The sequence below is a fragment of the Protopterus annectens genome, chromosome 1.part0 (assembly GCF_019279795.1).
Source record: "Protopterus annectens isolate FY-2018-M chromosome 1.part0, PAN1.0, whole genome shotgun sequence".
Classification (NCBI taxonomy): domain Eukaryota; kingdom Metazoa; phylum Chordata; order Ceratodontiformes; family Protopteridae; genus Protopterus; species Protopterus annectens.
The window spans coordinates 1,201,895,787-1,201,915,575 of record NC_056725.1 but is presented as its reverse complement, the minus strand read 5'-3'; the positions used below and the strand labels follow the sequence as shown (position 1 = coordinate 1,201,915,575).

The window sequence follows — 19,789 nt, the reverse complement described above, 5'->3', positions numbered from 1 at the left end:
CAGTATTCTAAAAATCGTGATGATTTACTGATAAAGATGAGAGATCTGACATCCCATTAGTACTAATGTGTTTTGATGCCAGGGGAAATTTAAATTTTTGTTTCTTTTATTAAAGAAAAATAAGATTTGTAGGTGTTTTTATATAGATAATGTCATCACTATATGAGGGAGCTATAATGAAGGCTACAGTGGCTGGTGGGCTTTCCTCTGCTTCTCTGATAAAAAAGGGATCCCTCCTATCACCCCTGCTATTTGCAATATATTTTGAAGCCTTTGCCGTTATTTTTAGTCGAGCATCTTTTGTGGGATGAAGTTTGGGGTCATAAACTACAAGCCAGTTTTTTATGCTGATGATCTGTTAATCTACATGACGCTTTTGGACTGAGATTTGGTGGTAATATCTTCTAGGTTATTGAAATTTTGGGTGGTCTGTGGTTATAAAGTATGTATGCGCAAAGTGTGCACATTGACTTTAAATTATCTACCCTCAGAGAGAGTAATGGTGGGGTTATCCTCTTATGCTTCGAATGTAGTTTAAATATCTAGAAACTTGTGGGGAAAGTCAGTTAGTAAGACACTGGAGCTGAATAATGACAGTGTAATAGAGAAAACAGAATATTGTAAGTTTTGGAAAAAGTGATATTGGATGTGGGTCAAATGATCCAAGAACTAAAGTGGTTTGTAATAACATTGCTAAATTATGTATTGTCAAGCATACCCATGAGAACCCCCTACCATAAATTCAAAAATACTGAAAGACAGATCTCAGCATTGGTCTAGGATGAAAGTTAACCCAGAATATGTTGGGAGCTATTGTCTCTCCCCTTGGGGAAAGAGGATTGGCTGCTCCAAAGTTGAACATGTATGTTAATGTTTTCATGGCTTTACTGTGCAAAGTATAGAATGAAGATTACAGGGCTAGTTGTAAGGACAGGTAGCTTCTTTATTTAGGGAACTGGTAGGGCTTTGGAGGAAAGTCTTAAAAGGGCTGATAAATAGGATATAGGCGAAAGCTGTAGCTTTGTCACAAAGTTGCTGCAGGGGGGGTGCGAGGGGTATTAAAATGACTAAAGCTGATTTTTGCAGAACGTACTTGGCACCCATTTTTCTTCATCCAAACTGGGACCTGTATATGGAGAAGGTGGTACAGCTAGAGGGAAATTATAATTTATTTGGGAAAGATTAGTAAAATGATTGGTCTGTTGATGTCTTTTTTCATCTGATTCATCATGTAGATAATCAGTTCCAGTTGGATCCAACTTCTTCTCCTCGTGCCAAAGCTTTGGATATGAGAGCTCTGACTCCTCCACTACCCACAATTCCCCATCCCGCCTGATCAACCTCTGATCTCATTTGTTGCCTGTAAAAGCCAGACATGTAGGCTGAGAGCTTGCCGTTAATTCACAGTAAGTGATTGTTTTTTCCTCCTCCCTGGTTAAAAATAGTTTATAGGATCATATGTAGGTACTAGGCTATCGGCCCAAGGGCCTTAGTAAGCCTAGCCAACAAAGTTCCCTGGCTTATACCAACCCAAGAAAGTTAATTTCCTGTGCCCCTGTCGAGCAGAGCCACAGAAGTGATCCCCGGGGTGTATTTCCTATTTCCCATCCACTCATCAAGATTTTTCTTGAAGAGTGTTAATGAAATGAGGAACTTTGCTTGACATAGATGGGTAGCTTGTTCCAGAGTATGGGAAGTCTCTGGGACAGGAATATATCCCTCCAGAAAGTCTTGTTTGTTGTGGTGACAAGGTTTAGGTCCCTAGAGCATGTAGCTCGGAGGGATGGGGATTTCTTTAGGTGTAGCATGTCCAACAGCTCTGGGTTTGACATAGATTTATATGTTAGGCAGAGATCACCTCGGAGTAGGCGATATGCTACAGAGTAAAGCTGGAGTTTTTTGAGGCGATCAGTGTAGGGCATCTGTTTGAGGCCAGTAATCCTCTTTTTGAGGTACTTCTGTGGCCTTTCCAGCTGCTGCAGATGTCCTGTGAGGTACATTCCAAAAGGGGCATTGTACTTAATAATGGGTCTAATGAGTGAAGAGTAGAGGGGAACAATGACCTCTTTTTTCCTGGATGAGAACCTTTTTGTGATGAGGTGTGCTATGTAATAGGATTTCCTGACTACTGTGGCAATGTGATTATCACAGGAGAGACTACTGTCCACCTGGGTCCCAAGGTCTCTTATCACACATTCGGTGTTAAGAATACTGCCGCATATGTGGTAGTTCATGGGTACAGAGTTTTTACCATAGGGGATGACACTGCACTTTTTGGCATTGAACTTGAGGCCATGGCTCTGGCACCAGGCATCTGTGTCGGTGAGGCCCTTCTGTAGGATGTCCACATCATTAGCTCCTAGTTTGCAGTCAACTGCGAACTTCGTTAGCCAGAGGCCTTCTGTGTTAGCCTGTACTTCAGAGAAGTAGATACCAAACAGGAGAGGTCCCAGGACTGAACCCTATGGTACTCCACTTGTCACTGGTTTGAAGTCAGATTTGGAGTCTGCAACTTTTACAGTGTGGGTTCTGTCAGTGAGCCAGTTAGCAACCCATCTTGTGACATAAGGATTTATACCTAGTTTAGTGAGTTTAGCTATAATTCCAGAATGGGGTATGGTTTGAAAGCCTTGGCGAGGCCAAGATAGGCTGTGTGAACCACCTTACCCGAATCTATGGCTTTGGTGACTGCCTCAAAGAAGTCGACCAGGTTCAGGAGGCAAGATCTGCCTTTCACAAACCCGAACTGGGTGGGGTCCAGAGTATGGAGGTTACCAATGTCTTTGTTTATGAATTCCATGATGATACGTTCCATGGCCTTGCAGACGAGGCTCATCAGGCTAATAGGGCGATAGTTCCCGGGATCAGTGGTGGCTCCCTCTTTGTGGAGTGGGATAACTGTTGCTGTGTGCCATTCAGTGGGCAGAAAGCCTGACGTGAGGCTATGATTGAACATGGTGCTTAGGTGGGGAGACAGTTCGTTCTGAAGTTCGTACAAAACGCAGCCTGGGATGTTGCCCGGTCCCATGGGTGCTGTGTTTTTGGTTTTAGAGAGTGCTGCTTTTACCTGTTAAGTTGTGAATATAGGGACTCTGCATTCTTCCTGTATAGATATGGGCCCTTTAGGGGGTGAGAGGGGGGTAAAGTTAGCACTGAACCTATCTGCCAGGATGTTGGCAATATCAGTTGGTTCTGTAATTTTTGTGCCATTGTGCTGTAACTCAGAGCAGATCTGGTGTTGCCATTGAGATTCTTGACATTGCTATAGAATGCTTTGTGGTTATCCTTAGAATCAGTGGCAATCTTGTTTTCATAGCTAGCATTGGAGGATCTTATAAGGGATCTCAGCTTCTTGCTGAGGCTAACCAGGGAGCTCCTCCACTCATGGGATTTTACTCTCTTTTGCAACAATTTCTCCCATCTGTTCTAGAGTTTGTTTATGGCAGGGGACCACCAGATTGGCTTTTTTTTTTTTTTTTTTTTGAAGATAGCGTCTTGGTTCTGTAGCACGATCCATGCACTCGTGTAAGTGCTTTTAAAGTGCATTTGTGTAGGATTCAGCAGTCGTAACTGTATTGTCCATCTGCATGGGTGCCATGAAGTTCACCACTTCTGTCTTAAGAAGCATAAAGTTGGCTTTGGATAATTTTTTTACCTTGATTTCCTTAATGGGAGGTGGGGGTGGGATGTGGATATCTAGGGTAATTAGCTTATGATCGGATCTGACCAACGAGGCATTGACTTCAGGTGTGGAACACTGGTCATTCATGTTGGTAATGACTAGGTCTAGGATATTGTTGCCCCTGGTGGGGGTGTGGATAAGTTGATCCAGGGCAGTGGAATTTATGAATTCCAGAAAGCAGTGAGTGAAGGAGTTGGTACATGAGAAGTTTTCCCAGTTAATGGTGGGTGGTGGGGTAGTTGAAATCGCCCAATATTAGGGTGTTTGTTTGAACCCTAATATTTTCCATGCCCCAGGATTCCCACTCCTCTTTTCTTGATATACTGGAAAATTTATACTGAAACACCTTCTTTCCCTCCAACAGGTCCGTAATGTCTTTAGACTCTAACCTTTATTTCTGCTCCGATCAGTCATATGCTGCATTCTCAGATTTTACAGAAAAGGATCTTCAAAACCTACTTCAGTAGCTGCTTCTTCCATATCTGGCTGTTCCATTAGATGTCTCATAGAGTTTGATGTCGACCAAATGATGAGATTTCTGAAGACTCAGATTCATATGGGAATCCTCCCAGCTCCATCCCTGAGAAAGGATCCTGGATCAGTCCCTCTTTTCCCAGCTGTTCAGTCTTCTCAGCTTCATATCCCAGCCCCCATTCCTGGAGGCAGTATATATTGGATCCAGTCTTGCCGCAGTACCAGCATCTGAGTTGAAAGTTCTCGAAACTTCTGCTTCGGCATCTTTCCTCACTGACTTGACTCCAATGCTTTTAGGTCAAGCAGAGTTCCAGATCCAGGGTGTCTGTGTCAGGACTCCGGCAGTCAAAACCAAGACTTTTGGAGCTATCACTGCTACTCAGGGCCTCAGCACTTGACAGCTTGGTTTCGAGATCCTCCTCAAAGCATTCAGATGTTGGATTCATGAAGGCTTCTGACCTTTCCATCTTGGCTGGCTCTTCTTTGGCTCCAATAACTGGATCAGCTTTTGTGGCTGTGAATAGGGCCTTGGCTGGACCAAGACATCTGGTACACTCCCAGAGCTAGGATCCATCCAGACAATTTTTGAAGACTGTGCCCTTCTCTCATTCCAGTAGACAGGCACAGATGGACCCATTAGACTTCGAGATTACTCAACCCTCAAGTCCCTCACCAATTTCTGATGCATCTCCTTCAGGTGTCCCAAGGCAGATTCCTCAGAAAAGGGCTTGCGAGAGAGGAAGCATATTGACTCCTCTCCAGAGTCTGTCACCAAAGACACGGACTTCTCCAAGATCCCCCCCCCCCCCCAGAAAATTCTCCTTTGGAGACATCCTACAATTGATGAAACAGTGTGGGGAAGGTCCACCATAGCCCCTTCTTCCAGTGAGTTGATGTCTTTTGAAGCCTTTGGTTCCATCCCTTCAGTACACTGGGTGGTCCCTCTTCCCCAACCCACTAGTCAGAACCTACCCCTAAAAAAACAGATATAATCTTAGTTGCTGCAACTGATCGGAAGTTCTGGGCTAATGGCCCCTATGTAGATGCCATGGTGGTAGCAGCAGCCACAAAAAAGGAACTGTCTGAAGAGAGTTCCCATGTTCATCCCCCTAACAGGAAGTCTAGGGCTTTAAACAGATTGGGGAAAACTCTATTCATGCACTGAATTATATGGGTGTCTTGACACGTTTCTGGAGGGATTTGATTAAGGAACTTTCAAATTCTCTGGCAGGTAACGTACCAGTGGATGTCCAGAAAGAAATTGTGGAATCCCAGTTGTCAACCCTACGGTCTGCTATGAATGTATCCATGTAACTGCTTTCCAATGCAGTGGATGGGTGCCAGTACTGGCATTATGATGTTGTCATGCCTGGATGCGGCTGTGTGATTTTTTGGAAAGCTTCAGAACTTACTTCATCAACACCCCTGTATGATGGTTCCACTTTGGACTCAAGTCAAGGACACCCTTACCAGAAGTGAACAGCATGGCAAGACCTTGTCTGCCGTTGGAATCTGTTTTTCAGCCATGCAGAAGGCCTTCTCCAGGAGTCAGAGGAGTCGAAAGATGTGGAAGGAGGGATGATTGGATGTGCTCTGTAGATCTCCAAAGATACCTACAGTCACATAAAGATCCAAGGGCAGCTGAGGAAATTTCTCCTTTTCTGGTTGGGAGCTAGTCACTTCCAGTTCAGAGTGCTGCCTTTTGTTCTCATTACTGGACACCCTCCCAGGTATTTACCAAGATAATGGCAGTGGTGACTGCCTTTCTCAGGTTTCAAGGGATCCAAGTATCCCCTTATCTGGAGGACTGGCATTTAACTGTTTCTTCTGGGGATCTACCTCTAACACACCAGTTCCTGCTAGAGCTGTCATCTACTCTGGATATTTCCAGCAATATAAGTAAGAGCAAATTGCAGCCTACTTAATCAATGAATTCATAGGCTGCCAGATAGACATTGTTGATCATGTAGCAAAGCTACCCTCATCGCGTATCAAATCAATCTGATCAGTGGTTCAAGTAATAAATCATCCACATCCCCAGGATCAACTAATATTAAGACTTCTAGTGCTAGTGGCTTCTTCCATAGTGACGGTCCTATTAGTCAGATACTACCTGAGAATTCTGTAGTGGACAATAGTTGTGTACTGGTCCCAGAAATTTCATCCCCTTCACCACAAAATTTGACTTACATCTGATTCTGTCACTCTGAGCAGACACTTCTCCTCTCCAATACCCAAAGCCACAGTGACCATTTTTGCCACCCTTCTTGAGTGTGGAGGGCATTTTGAAGAGAAAACAGCCCAAGGAATGTGGTCCCTGTCAGCAGCCAACCTTCACATTAGTGTATTTGAGCTAAGAGTGGTCCTCATTACGTTGCAGGCTTTTTACTACCATCTGCCCAAGGATGTGATTGCAATACATTCAGACAACATGTCAGCATTTTGGAACATCAGCAAACAGGGTGGAACCAGATCATACCCTGTTTGCTGAGAAGCTATTATAATACGGGAATTGGTGATGTCCAAACCATTTTCTAGTAGCACCGCATTTACTTAAGACTTCTAGTGTCTTAGTGGACAAGCTGAGCAGAACGATATCACTGTCTCGAGAGTGGTTTCTGAATGTATCAGAGAAAATGAAGATCTTCAGCCACTGGGGCCAACCTTGTTGCAAGCTCTCTGCTTCTTACCTAAACAAAAAAATGCACTTTTACATAAGTTAAGTTTTACAAAAGTTACTCTGCCCTCATCCCTCCACAGGGTCAGTGACTGTGAGATGCTCTAGTCAATCCTTGGTCCCCAAATCTCCTTTTTACCTTTCCCCCATTCCTCTTATCCCCAAGTTTATCCAGAAAGCAATGGAATACAAGACCAAAGTAATTCTGGTTGCCCCCTTCTGGCTTCAACAGGTATAGTTTCCCTTTCTTTGGCATTACCTAGTTCACCAACCATGGGTGCTTGATCCATTTCTGGATCTCCTCACACACCCCTCCAGGATGCCTCTACCAGACCTACAGATCCTAAAATTAACCATATGGTTTCTCCAGTTCTTACAGTTGACACACATGCCAGTCTTTCTTCCCCAGCAGTATGGATCATCTTATTTTCTCAAAGAACTTCTAGAAAGAAGACTTACAAGACCAAATGTAAACACTTCTTTGTATGGTTCTCTAATAATGGTTTAGACCTCTCTTCAGCACCATTTCTAAAAATACTTGAATTTTTTTATGAACTTTTCTTGACCGGGTCAAGTTATTCAGCCACTGAAGTTCAAATGGCAACCATCTCAAATTTTTCCATAGGATTCAACAACACTTCTATCACTTCTCTCAAAACCTCCTGAGGCCTTCTTAAAATGTACCTTTTTTATTGAGGCCTCCAGTTAATGATCCAGTCCCTCCGTGGGACATAACCATTTTACTGCAATACTTAACTCAGAAAACCTGTGAACCTACAGATATGAACTGTCTCTCCTGGAAGACCATATTGTTGCTTGCCATCACCTCTGCCAAATGAATTTCAGAACTTCAGGCACTTGACTGCCTTCCTGTTTTTTCATAAAGAGACAGTGTCGTTGTGAACAAACCTTTCCTTTCTTCCAAAAGTGGCTTCTGAATCAAATTTAAACCAACAAACCGAGTTACCAGTTTTCTTCTCCAACTTCTCCAATAAAGGGGAACATGCATTATATACATTAGATATGCACAGACAACTCTGGTTTTAACTCCATCTTGCAAGGCCTTCAGAAAAATCAGACCAGTTGTTCATATCATTTTCTGAGAAAAAGTTGTTCCAGTTTGTTTCTAAAATTAACCTTTTGAGATGGTTGTCTAATTGCATTTCCTTTGTTTATCATTCACTAGGTATGCCTCTACAGTCAAAGCCTAAAGTGCATTCTATAAGAGCAATGGCAACCTCTACAGCCTTTGCTACATGGGTCCCTAAAAGTGACATTTGTGCAGCAGTAACTTAACTTAGTCATCAACTCGCACTTTTGTGTCTCACTATAAATTAGATGTTCAGTCTAGGACGCACACTTCTTTTGGTTCTGTCATTCTTAGGAATATCCTTCCTTGAGACCATTCAAGTACCTGTCAGGTAGCTTGGGATTCTGTCCCACATATTGAATCAGACAAGAAAAGACAACATCTGATATGAAACTTATGTACTCATAAACAACAGATCTGTTTTGTCTCTTCATCTGGTTCAACTCCTCTCCCACCTTCTCCCTACCAAAATTGTCTTTTAAGGAATGGTCAGATCTCATGTGGTCCCTATCACACACCCCCTTTTGTCTCTTACACTTTAGGACAAATGTAAAGGAATACACACTATATTGTGTTAATCGATAAATATACTCATAGTAAGTTTTTATGACCAGTCAGCAAACTCATCTGAGGTGGTTCAGGCAGGACAGTGAATTGTGGGTAGGGGAGGAGTCAGAGCTGTCAGATCCAAAGCTTTGTCACAAGGCACCAAGGTTGGATCCAGTTACCCACTTGTCAAACCAGATGAAAAGAAGACAACACGGATCTATCATTATGGTGAGTACATAATTTTCGTTTCCCTGACAGGGTACGGTATGATAGAACAAGTTATAGTTTAGTACAGAGATAACAAGATTGATAGTGAATAGATTGCTGGTTCGGATACAGGAGAACAGCAGAAGTAAATTGATGAATTGGATGCTGCAGGCAAGAGATGCTTCCCTATGGGAAAAAGATTAATTGGGTAGGCATGTAGAATATTTAGAAACTTAAGTTTAAGCTGCACTCATAATGTTTTAATTGGGGGACTTATTCATGGTGCCATGTGAATACAGCCCAGTGGAATCCGACTGATACAGCTTACTATGATATTCTTCGTGTTTCACTGTTGCAGTCATTACATTTGGGTAATCTGCTGGCAGGTTGCCCTCAGTCAGCCTGAATTCCAAAGTTTTGGGTCCTGCGTCGGTTGCTATCTCCTCTTCCATGACGTCAGGTCGTCAGGGGTATAAAACATGCAGCCAACGCCATTTTCTTCAGTCTTTCTTCCCACGCGATGCCTGAAGTAGAAGCATTTCTCAAGTGCCGGTCGGCCGACTACTGAGATATTCGACTTTGAGTTTCAGAACCGAAGTCTTCACTAAAGCTAAGTACCCCATTGGGGAAACTTTTTTCTTGCTTCATACCAATGTCAGAAAAAGTTAATTGTATTACTTGTGGGAAGCAAATACCTCATAAGGATTTTCATTTATACTGTATTCCTTGCCTAGGCCCTGATCACAACGTGCCTGGCTGTCGGTTTTGTGCTAGATTTAATCAATGCACTATTAAGCGTCTGTATATTTTTGCCTCAAAATATTTTGGAAACAGATTTAACTACCCAGAAATGTCATCGGATAGCAATCAGACTACCAGAGTACATAAAAAACGCAAAGAAAAGGACAGAAAAAGGCAGTCGAGATCCAAAACCGACGGCAAAGCTTCTCCTAAGCCAGTTGCTGGTTCGCCAGAACTCAGTGAAGCACTTTTGCAGCCCCTGATACCCGCTACCTTAGAGTCACAGGTCTGTACCGACACCCATGCGGACTCCGGCATGCCGCAAGATACTCAAGGTATTGGACCGACGGATGTATCTCCCTCGGATGGGTCAGGAGCCGCTGAGCAGGCACCGGCTTCTGAGGGTGTATTCAGACCTCAACATTTGTATATCAAACCGACGACAGCTGCAAAAACAAAGGCAAAAGCAATTTCTAAAACTAAAAAAATGACGCATGAGCCACGTGCACAGGCCTCTATGCCTAAAAAACAGATGATCAAAATGGCTGAAGACCTTATTACCTTGATCAGGGGTACACATCCCCCTCCAGATGAGGCCTAGGCAAGATACTGATTATGAATGTGTAGATCTGGTTTCTATTTCTTCTGATTCCTCTTCTGATCAGGAATTATCCATACCTCCCTATGAGGATTCTGATGCAGAGGAGTCTATACCATCTGCATCTCCTCGTGAGGATTATTAATTTGGGGAAACCTTGCATACTTTGAGGGAGCATTTTACTGGGAGAGTCAAGATTTCTCATAATCAAAAAAGAAGCTCAGGGATTTCCTCCTTCTCCCTCAGCACAGGTCTTAAGTCATTCCCCGTTTTAGACATTGTGGATGATGTGTTTTCGGAGTCAGGCTTGTCCCCTGACTCCTTGTCCCCTGACTCCTTACCTCCGGCTCCCAGTAAGCCTGACAGATATTACAGGGTCCCTGACTCACATAAATTTTTATTTAGAAAGCCTGCTGCTAATCCTGAAACTATTTCACAGGGTCCAAAGGGAGTTAAGGCCTCAACAGCAAAAAATCCTACCCCCTCTGACAGAGATTCAAGGGCACTGGACATATGGGGAAAAAAGGTTTATACATCTGCAACCTTGGCAATCAGGGCCTTAAACTGTCAGTTTAATATGCTTAAGTATCAACAACATGTTATGGGATTGCTGAAATAGAAAATGATGTTGATTCTTGAATGTGCAGAAAATAAAGAATTGCAGGAATTATTGCATGCAGCTGAACAGGTTGGAAAGCATACTTTGCAATGTGGTTTTGACTCCTTAGAGACCTCCTGTAGGGCCTCAGTTACTGGACTGTGATTAGGAGGCATGCCTGGCTAAAGGAACAAAATTTTCCTGATCATGTTAAAGCAAAATTGCTAGGTGCACCTTTACAGCATGGTACTCTGTTTGGTATTAAGGCAGAAGAGGTTTTAAAGAAAATAGAAGACGAAGCTAAGTCTATGCAAACTGTTAAAGACTTCTTACAAGTGCAGCCACCAAGATTCAGTAGACACTGGCCTACAAAAAAGTGGTCCTTTCCCGTCTCAGACAGAGCTCAAAGGGGCAAATCCAAACACCCTAAGGATTCCAGACACCAGGTGCAAGATTCATACAGGTCAAAGCAATGGGGTGCTTCTACCTCCAAATCTGGAGGAGGAGGTAAAGCGCAAACCCTCAGAAAATAGTCCCAACGACTTCCCTCTGCCTGCACCAAGCACTTATCTTTTGGCAGCACCCTTAGGGGGAAAATTAGCACTTTTTGTTCAAAATTGGTACTTAATAACCCAGAATAAGTGGGTACTAAATATAGTATTACAGGGATACAGATTCTATTTCCACACTCTTCCAATGGCAAATGGTTGGCCAGAGATGCCAAAAAAATCAATGGGCAAGGCACAGAAACAGGTTACGTCCCTCATGGATATGGGGGGCCATTCAGCCAGTACCAGAACAGGAAAAAGGACAAGGTTTTTACTCAAGACTGTTCTTGATACCCAGAAAGGGCAAGGCCTGGTGGCCAATACTAGATTTATCAATTTTGAACACATACCTGGACATTCCAAAATTCAAAATGCTGACTTTGCAGCAGCTTCTGCCTATGCTGGGCAAGAATGCTTGGCTGGTGACATTAGACCTAAAAGAGGCATACATGCATGTCCCAATAAGACAATCGTGCAGAAGATACCTCAGATTCAAGGCTGGCTTAATGCATTACCAATTCTCTGCACTGACCTTTGGCTTATCTACTGCGCCCAGGGTCTTTACAAAGTGCCTGGCACCAGTAATTGCATTTTGCAGACAAAGAAGTATACAAATATATCCTTACTTGGACGACTGTCTCATTCAAGCAGAGAACAAGGACATTCTTCTTCGACACCTGGCATTTGTGAAAAGGCTTCTTACATGCCTAGGGTACACAATAAACGAAAAGAAATCACAACTGGTGCCCTCTCAAAAGATACCATTCCTGGGTGCAAGCTTGAATACAACTTCCCAGATGGCTTACCTCACGCCAGACAAGCAAAGGCAACTGACTACTTACTTCAAACTGATGGCAACAAAAACCCAGTTATCTGCAAGACAAATTCTGCAGGCTTTGGGCTTCATAGCATCCTGCATCCTGCATCCTACTGATTCCATATGCAAGACTGCATATGAGAAAACTTCAATGGTACCTAAAAAGTTTATGGAGTCAACATTCTCTCAGTCTGGAAACAATGATTCCTCTCATTCCCTGCCTACAACAGAAGTTTCTATGGTGGGCAAAGGCATGTCACCAGAACATGGGACTGGCCTTCACTCTACCCCCTGCCAGCCAAACCTTAACAACAGACGCATCAGATTATGCCTGGAGGGCCCACATGGCAGGAAGATGCATACAGGGCATATGGACCCCAAAACAAATGCATCTACATATCAATCAGAAAGAGATGCTAGCTGTTTAAAATGCCCTAACAGCCGTCAAGGACTTACTTCATTCAGGACAACTACTGATAGATGGACAACACCATGGTCATGTGGTATATAAACAAGCAAGGGGGCACACACTCATACCCCCTTTGCAGATTAGCCATGGCACTGTGGGACACAGCTTTGACCTACCATATACATCTTCAAGCTCAATTCTTGCCAGGAAAGCAAAATACTCTGGCAGACGATCTAAGCATAAACCTTATGGAGCCTCATGAGTGGAAACTAAATCCACAAGTCTTCAGCATGATACCACAGAAATGGGGGAGCCCAGACATAGATCTATTTGCCTCCCCTAAAAATTATCAATTGAAAAGATTCTGCACAAGAACTTATCACAGACAAGCATGGAAAGTGGACGCCCTATCCTTCAGCTGGAAAAACCTATCAGTTTACGCCTTTTCACCTCTGCCTCTTCTTCCCAAGGTCCTCCTAAAAGTCAGACAAGAGAAACCAAAGATGATACTAATTGCCGCGGACTGGCCGTGCCAGTACTGGTACCCAATCCTAAGGAACTTGTCTCAATACCCAGCTTGGACCTTACCTCAAAAAGACCTCAACTACTGTCCCAGCAAAACAATCAGATCCTGCACAATCAACTCCAGACACTGAACCTGGCAGCATGGCTGATCATGTAGTTATACAAACACCACCTCTCAGTAAAGCTGTGATGGATGTAATTTTGGAAGCCAGAAGGCCTAGTACTAGAAAATCTGATGCTGATAAATGGAAGAGATTCTGTGCTTGGAATTGAGCACAAGGAACTGATACAGCAGAGCCAAATATTCCTCAGATATTACAATACTTAACTGAGATGCTTGACAAAGGCCTATCTTTCTCATTAATTAAAATCCATGCCTCTGCCATTTCGGCTCATTACAATACAGAGCCACCAATCTTTTCTCATCCTTTACTAAAGCAGTATCTTAGAGGAGCCAAAAATTTAAGGCCTCCTAGAAGATCACCATTACCTGCATGGGACCTCAATTATGTGTTGGAAAAGCTCACCCTGCCTCCATTTGAACCAGCTGCTACCGCTGATATAAAGTTCTTATCATGGAAAACAGCTCTGCTATTAGCAATTACTTCAGCAAGAAGAGTTTCAGAGCTACAGGGCCCTCATGGCTGTAGAGCCTTTTATCATATTTTACCCAGACAGGGGGTCTCTGAGGACAAATCCTACATTTATGCCTAAGGTGGTTTCCAGTGTGGCTCTTAACCAGACAATTTATCTGCCAACCTTTTATTCAAATCCGCAGAACAAGGGGGAGAGAATGCTGCATTCCTTGGACATACACAGACAGCTAAGATTCTACTTGAGCAGGACTAAAGCTCTAAGAAAAACTGAGCTATTACTAGTGACATATGCTGCAGGATCAGAAGGAAAGGCTATTTCAAAGAAGACAATTTCAAAGTGGATAAGCTACTGCATCCGTTTCTGCTACTTACACCATGGTAAACCTGTGCCCAAGGGCATTAGGTCTCATTCCACCAGAGCTGCTGCTACTTCAGCAGCCTTTCTCAGAGGAGTACCAACCAAAGACATTCTAGAGGCTGCTACTTGGAGTTCTGTTCACACCTTTACAAAGCATTATCATTTGCCTCTTTAAGTCCAGGGCTGGCTTTGCCACTGCAGTTCTGCTGGGCCTTATAGCCGCTCCTAATGCTGTTTAGCTCCAGCCTCCCAACCATAGCTTTGGGATTCTACCGAAATGTAATGACTGCAGCACTGAAACACGAAGAACATAGTACAGTTGTTTACACTTACCATAAATGTAGATGTTCGATTGTATTCACTGTTGCAGTCCAAATTACTCTCCCGCCATCCCCCTGTCATTCTGGAGTTTATCTTTCCTTCTCTATCTTCTACAACCTATGTGGTGTATTTGCTTGTAGATGAAGGTAATGTAATGTTTATATTGATGCATGTGTATATATATATATATATATATATATATATATATATATATATATATATACATTTTTGCTACCTTTTTGGGGGCACCTGACATCTGGGGCAAGAAAGTGGCGTAGGCTGCATGTTTTATACCCCTGACAACCTGACGTCATGCAAGAGGAGACAGCAACCGACGCAGGACCCAAGACTTTGGAATTCAGGCCGATTGAGGGCAACCTGCCAGCAGATTACCCAAATGTAATGACTGCAACAGTGAATACACTCGAACATCTACATTTATGGTAAGTGTACACAACTGTACTTTTCCCATGAACTCCTGGTGATTCATGTTTTTATTTGATGGTAGTAGTTTGTTTTTTTTTTTGCAGTCCCACTAAACTAGCGTCTGTATTCTAAGGGAAAGTTTGGAGCTGTTGGAGATGTAGGCAGGGAATGTTAGGAGATTGGGTTCATGTTTTGTCAGAAATTGAGAGGTATGTGAAAGAAATGTGGAGTAGAGTATGGGTGGGTGGATGGGGAATTAGATTAATGTTGTCACTTTTTTTTCTTTTCCTGATTGGAAAATCAGAAACCAAGATTAGTTATCTCTGCTACATATAGTTATGCTATTGGCAAAAAAGTACTTGCAGAGAACTGGAAGATAACAAAGGTCCCCACTGTAGGGATGTTGAAGGAGTTAATGCTAGACCTTTGTAGATGAGAAATTAAGGCTGTCTGACAAGACCAAGACCATGCAAGTGTTACTGATAGCAGTGACTGGCTGTCTGAGACTGACTACAGTGTTCTTTACACCTTGTTTGTAACCTTTCAACACAGTTTATGACTTTCTGCCTCTGACTTCAGTTTGTTATATTTTCTTAGGTCACATAGTCCTAGCTTGCTGTGAACTTGAATACAAAGAGCACCTTGTTATATAAATCTTAAAAGTACTTGGTTAAGCCCTTGTATTGTTATGGATTAAGTCATTGATTTATTTTTAAGATGTGAACTAATCTATATGCTTACTTGCAGCTTTTATCTGTTTAGAATGCTTACATACCAGCTGCACTTTCCTAATATATGCATCATCTGCCCTTAGAGCTGGTGCCTTATAGCATGTAAGCATTTACCACTGCCTGCACTAGTTTTAAGTGCTCCATTACATGTATTGTAATGGACTGATGGAGTATTTCTGATTTAGGGTGTGTTATTACTAAAGGTAATTATGTTCATGAGTGCCAGTAAGTGCCAGGGCTATTGATTCTTATAGTCTTGAAGAGAGGTATTGACTTCAAATTCTGAAGGATCCTGCAGTATAGTAAGCAGTTGGTTCTCTATCCCTCTTGCTTTTCCCCCCTGCTGTGTTTTGTGCACTACAGCTTTCCAGTTAAAACGTACTTCTTTACAGGTCCCAATTTATGTAGGTACAAGGTTAAACTGGGGAAGGTCCAGTGCTATGCATGGTTTAAGTGCAGGTGCTCAATTGTAACTGTGAGGCTGCAGCATCTAAAATGTTAGAACAAAAAGAAACTTTTGAACATTTCATCGAGACCACTTTTTACCACCTGCCTTATAACTACATAATGCGAGCAATGTCCGGAAAAGCACTGTAATTATTGTAGATGTAAGGCTTTCATTTTCTTTTTCCAGAAGGATCTCTGGACCTTTCCCTGTGTTCTTCCTTCTGTTTAAAAAGTTTATTTTATGTCTTATTTTAAAAATGTCTTTCCTATTTAAGTTATTTGCAGACTGGAGTTAACTGATCACCATTTTACCCAAGTTAAGCTGATTTGTCTTTTCAGAGCCTTGCCAGTCAGGTTGGAGCTCTTTTTATTCCTCTACTCTGAATGTTTTTTAATGGTTGTGCTAGATACTCACTCACTGACCAATAAACCCATATAATTCATACAGCAGAAAATTATTTACTGCAGCAGTTTTCATCTTCCTCAGAAACTATAAGTATAAGCTGCCAGCTAACCATATATATCATATCAGCCCATTTAAAATTGAATACTCCAGATTCATCATAAAACTAACTATACAGAGTCCAACCTGTCATACCCTCCCATTGCCTTCCACCAGTCTCCAGTTACGCACCCTTCAAGAAAGAACATTGCTACATCGCCTAAAAATTTTTCTCATAAGTGCAGGTAGTTTAAGAAATAAACTGAAACAGAGGCAGGGTGTTGTTCTGCATCACTGGCAACTTGAGTTCAGGAGAAGACTCTGGCCCCCTGGAAGGGGTAATATTATGAAACAGCTTGCAGCCAGCTTTCATATTTTAGGGGAATTCTCTGTCGGAAAACCTGATGGCTTTGCAACCTATGGTGGAAACAGGAGACTTGCAGATCATCTCAGGTTATTGCAGGGGGTAGCAGTAATGTCCTGGTAAATTTGCAGTAGTTTCTCCATCAGCTTGGGTAAATAACCAGCTGCTGCTAAATTAACACCTGTCAGACTGCACAGTCATTGCACCCCATTTGGATCCTTCCTGCTGTGGTTTAGCAGTGTGTTACTTTTAGGGGCCCAACTGGCAGATACTTACATCTGCAGTACTCCATATGAGCAATTGGGGATCAGGTATGGGTAAGCAGGGAATCCAAAGGAAGTGACTTGAGGCTGTGTGGGATTGGGAGATGCACAACAAAATTATACCCTGAAATAGTTAAGCACTTTTTAGGCAGGTCATCAACTTGTTATTTGAACAGTCACAGAATCATGGCCAAAAAACATCTCCAGACCTTAAATTTCACTTGCCTGGTTTCAAATGTGTGTTTAATGCCAGATGGAGAATGCCCATTAGAAAGAACTCCTGCAGTTTTCAAGAAAATTTTACAAACCAATTAGATTGCTCAATTTTTGACATGTAGCCATTGCTTACCTCTCCTCACCATTTTCTTAGAAAAACTCAAATTTGTAATTCACTGTTTCTGTCCTCCCACCCTTAAAAATATATAACCTTGCTTGGTTATACTTTGTCAGATTCCTAAGTCCATTTAGACTGGAAGTTGCTAACTTTCTTACTGACCAAAATCTTAAATGATTTCTGAAAAGATCTTCCTAGGACATAATTCAAAACTTACAACCACGGCTTTTTAGATCGCATCATTAACTCTCCCACCCCATAACCTTTCAACAATGATTTTTCCCTTTACTCTTCCATGCAAGGAAGACCGTGAAAAACTTTTGCCAAAACTTGTCACTTTTAAGACATGATTGAGACTAGAAATAACAGCCCTTCATGCAGGGCAGCCATCCACTAACTTTTTTTTTTTATATTCTTAATTGTATTTGCTCCTCAGAAGCTTCAGAATGTCTTAGTTCAGAACTTCTGACTATTCCATATAAAGTTTCCAGTTGCCTCTCACTGTTGAAGTCAAAACCTAACTGTGATTCACCAAAGAAGTAAAACCCCCTGTTCAGAAATGTGACAGCAGTTGGAAACTGTATTTTCCACTGAAAATGGTGATGCATTTATTATTCAAGAAACATAAAAAAATGACATAAGAAATACATATGGCTAAGCACATCTGTTCTCAAGAAAACCTCACTCAAGAATCAAGCCAAAAAACACTTATGGAAGTTGACCAGTGATGCACCAGACTATGGCAAATATATTACCAACATCATTAAACTTTTTCATATCCCTTTTCACCCTATAGCTTCTTAAATTTTTCAATATACCCAACTCTGCTTCCCTTCCAGAGTCACCACTGTTTATTGCTCATTGTACTTTCTATCTGTTAAAACTGGACACGTTGATATATTTGTACAGAAAAATCTGTAGCCTCACTCTCTGGATGTGATGGCTTTCACACTTGGCTTATTAAATTATTTTTAGAACACCTTTTCTTTTCACTTGCCATATTTACTGCCTAGGTCTTTGTAACAGCACTCTTGAGTCTCTTGGAAGCATGCCATATTTAAGGCCGTCTCTTATGTTCCCAATCCATCCTTATTGAACAATTTCAAGCTCATTCTCATTTTGCTTACTTTAGCAAAACTGTTTGAAAAGATAGTTTTTATGTGACTATTGTCTTATTTGTAGAACAGAGCTTATTAACGAAACATCAGCATGGGTTTTTGTTGGGCATGAACACAATTACTGCACTGTTCACATTAACTGATGACATTCTTGTAACTATTGATAAAGGCAATTTAACTGGGTCTGATTTTATTGCCGTGACTAAAACCTTTGTTATGACTGACTGCAGCCTTTTTCTAAAATCTTTCACTGCCTCTGATTTTAGCCACAAAATTCTTAGGTGTTTTAAGGACTTCATTTCCATCAGATGATTCAGGGTAGAAATAAACCCACATCTCTTTCTGTGCTCCAAGGCTGTATACTTTCTCTTTTTTCCATCCTTACAGACAGCCCACTCTCCTGTTGGAATTGCATGGCCAAATTAAAACCAATCTCTTGCCAACCACAGCTAAGAAATAATTACAAAATTGCTAGCACTACTTTGTCTAGCTTCAGAAAATGCACTTGTTACTTAGTGCATACAAGTATGATTTCTGTGACCAATGAAAAGCTGTTACCTGTAATCCCAAACTGGTGCATCCTATATTACAAGTATGAATGCCAAGAAGTTTCCTCCCTTTTCTGCTTTGTATGAGTTTGGCATGGTCTGTGAAGGTAAAGGTGTGTGGCCAAGCCAGACTGCTTTACTCAAGTCAGAAATGACACCCAGGGCGGGTTCCTGATGAACCATTCTTACAGTGCCTTTAGTCAAGCTGCATGCTTAGAAACTTCATTGTATCTAAAGAAAGCATGGGACCAGTAGATCTACTACATGGAACGTATCTCATTCCTACCCTGCATAAAGAAGAAACTGAAATGGTGGACTATGTTAGAAAGAATGCCTTTCAGTCCATCTGTCCCAGACCATACTTTGATCAGTAATGCCGTATTTATGACATTGGGTGCAAATACGAAGAGCCTCAAAGTGCAGGATACCTGAAATCACAGACAAGCAGAGCTGCACATAAACATAAAAGAGATGCTGACAGTGGTCCAAGCCCTCAAAGCCTTCAGGGCAGTGTGTAGGGACAGAGGACACTGCAAATCATAGCAGATGACACTGTTGTATAATCCGATTTGCATAAACAAATGGGTGCATACACTTTGAAACTGTAAATGTTAGCCATGCAAGATTGAGAAGATACTCTTCAATACAACCTCCTGAAGCCACATGTATTCCCACCCAGGAGAACTGCACTGCAGACCTGTTGAACAAGGACCTCAGCAGATCCACTCAAAAAGGGATATATTCCTAGACCTCACAAAGAAATGGGATGTACCATAAGTAGATCTCTCTGCTTCTCCAAGAAACAAGTAGTTGACCAAGTTCTGTTCATAGGTTCATACTAGGCTATCTGCCCTAGGGCATTTATAAGCCTAGGCAGAATGTGTTTGGCTTTCGACACCCATTTTAAATTTATTTTGCTATGCCCT

At 42.0% G+C, this 19,789-nt stretch overlaps 1 protein-coding gene across 3 annotated transcripts in view; it reads left to right on the top strand.

Moving 5' to 3' along the window:
- EP400 (E1A binding protein p400) overlaps positions 1–19,789 on the top strand; it is a 3,509,270-nt gene that overhangs the window by 1,605,312 nt on the left and 1,884,169 nt on the right. The gene's annotated exons all lie outside the window — the stretch shown is intronic.